This window comes from Salvelinus alpinus, chromosome 10 (assembly GCF_045679555.1).
Source record: "Salvelinus alpinus chromosome 10, SLU_Salpinus.1, whole genome shotgun sequence".
NCBI classification, from domain to species: Eukaryota; Metazoa; Chordata; class Actinopteri; order Salmoniformes; family Salmonidae; genus Salvelinus; species Salvelinus alpinus.
This window is the reverse complement of record NC_092095.1, coordinates 80,745,564-80,748,063: the sequence shown is the minus strand read 5'-3', so window position 1 is coordinate 80,748,063 and position 2,500 is coordinate 80,745,564. Positions and strand designations below refer to the sequence as shown.

The following is a 2,500-nucleotide window of genomic DNA, read 5'->3' as shown; positions in this document are numbered from 1 at the left end:
AGGGAGAGAGAGACCAGAGATACGCCCCACCATCTGTGAACAGACTTAATGTCTTCTCCCTTGTTAATGAGACCACCATTACTGAAGCATTTTCTAAATCCCAAACCACAACGTGCTCCCATGACTCCATGCCCACTGCCTTAGTTAAAGCATGCCTCCCTGTTCTCTGCCCCCTGGTGGTCAATATTGTAAATGTATCCCTCACATCTGCCATTGAAAAACGCGGCTATAACTCCAAAACTGAAAAAACAGGGCCCCTGAGATCCTCACCAACTACAGAACTACCTCAAACCTCCCCTTCCTCACCAACTACAGGACTACCTCAAACCTCCCCTTCCTCACCAACTACAGGACTACCTCAAACCTCCCCTTCCTCACCAACTACAGGACTACCTCAAACCTCCCCTTCCTCCCCAACTACAGGACAACCTCAAACCTCCCCAACTACAGGACAACCTCAAACATCCCCTTCCTCACCAACTACAGGACTACCTCAAACCTCCTCTTCCTCACCAACTACAGGACTACCTCAAACCTCCTCTTCCTCACCAACTACAGGACTACCTCAAACCTCCTCTTCCTCACCAACTACAGGACAACCTCAAACCTCCCCTTCCTCACCAACTACAGGACTACCTCAAACCTCCTCTTCCTCACCAACTACAGGACTACCTCAAACCTCCCCTTCCTCACCAACTACAGGACTACCTCAAACCTCCCCTTCCTCACCAACAACAGGACTACCTCAAACCTCCCCTTCCTCACCAACTACAGGACTACCTCAAACCTCCCCTTCCTCACCAACTACAGGACTACCTCAAACCTCCTCTTCCTCACCAACTACAGGACTACCTCAAACCTCCCCTTCCTCACCAACTACAGGACTACCTCAAACCTCCCCTTCCTCACCAACTACATGACTACCTCAAACCTCCCCAACTACAGGACTACCTCAAACCTCTCCTTCCTCCCCAACTACAGGACAACCTCAAACCTCCCCAACTACAGGACAACCTCAAACATCCCCTTCCTCACCAACTACAGGACTACCTCAAACCTCCTCTTCCTCACCAACTACAGGACTACCTCAAACCTCCCCTTCCTCACCAACTACAGGACTACCTCAAACCTCATCTTCCTCACCAACAACAGGACTACCTCAAACCTCCCCTTCCTCACCAACTACAGGACTACCTCAAACCTCCCCTTCCTCACCAACTACAGGACTACCTCAAACCTCCTCTTCCTCACCAACTACAGGACTACCTCAAACCTCCCCTTCCTCACCAACTACAGGACTACCTCAAACCTCCCCTTCCTCACCAACTACATGACTACCTCAAACCTCCCCAACTACAGGACTACCTCAAACCTCTCCTTCCTCCCCAACTACAGGACAACCTCAAACCTCCCCAACTACAGGACAACCTCAAACATCCCCTTCCTCACCAACTACAGGACTACCTCAAACCTCCTCTTCCTCACCAACTACAGGACTACCTCAAACCTCCTCTTCCTCACCAACTACAGGACTACCTCAAACCTCCCCTTCCTCACCAACTACAGGACTATCTCAAACCTCCCCTTCCTCACCAACTACAGGACTACCTCAAACCTCTCCTTCCTCCCCAACTACAGGACAACCTCAAACCTCCCCAACTACAGGACTACCTCAAACCTCTCCTTCCTCCCCAACTACAGGACAACCTCAAACCTCCCCAACTACAGGACTACCTCAAACCTCTCCTTCCTCTCCAACTACAGGACAACCTCAAACCTCCCCAACTACAGGACTACCTCAAACCTCCCCTTCCTCACCAACTACAGGACTACCTCAAACCTCTCCTTCCTCCCCAACTACAGGACAACCTCAAACCTCCTCTTCCTCACCAACTACAGGACTACCTCAAACCTCCCCTTGAAATGTTTCATTATTATGAATATCATGATGATTATTATTATTATTCTCCACCTGACATAAACTGATGTAGTACCAAGTTAACCCACCACAGTGCACTCACCTCTTCCCTTTCTCACTCTTCCTCCCTCCTCCTCCCCCTCTTCCTCCTCCTCCCCCTCTTCCTCCTTCCATCCCCCTCTCCCCCTCCCTCCCCCATCCCCACCCCCCTCATCCCCATCCCCCTCATCCCCATTTTCCTCCCTCCCCCTCCCTCTCCCTCCCTCCCCATCTCCCCCCTCCCTCCCTCCCCATCTCCCCCTCCCTCTCCCTCCCTCCCCATCTCCCCCCTCCCTCTCCCCCATCTCCCTACCCCTTTTCCTCCCTCCCCCTCCCTCTTCCTCTCCCTCCCTCCCTCCATCCCCCTCCCTCCCCCTCTCCCTCCCTCCCCCTCCCCTGTTCTGAGCCAGGTGTGACATGACTGGCTGTCTTCTAGAAGGTGGGTTTGAGTCCACAGTAACTACAGCCACAGAGCCTGATCCCTCCCCCTCCCTCCCCCCTCCCTCTCCCTCCCTCCCTCCCCCTCTCCCTCCCTCTCCTCCC

The 2,500-nt window shown here is 53.1% G+C and overlaps 1 protein-coding gene across 1 annotated transcript in view; it reads right to left on the bottom strand.

Annotated features, from left to right (window-relative positions):
• epha6 (eph receptor A6) overlaps window positions 1-2,500 on the bottom strand; it is a 232,630-nt gene that overhangs the window by 108,018 nt on the left and 122,112 nt on the right. The gene's annotated exons all lie outside the window — the stretch shown is intronic.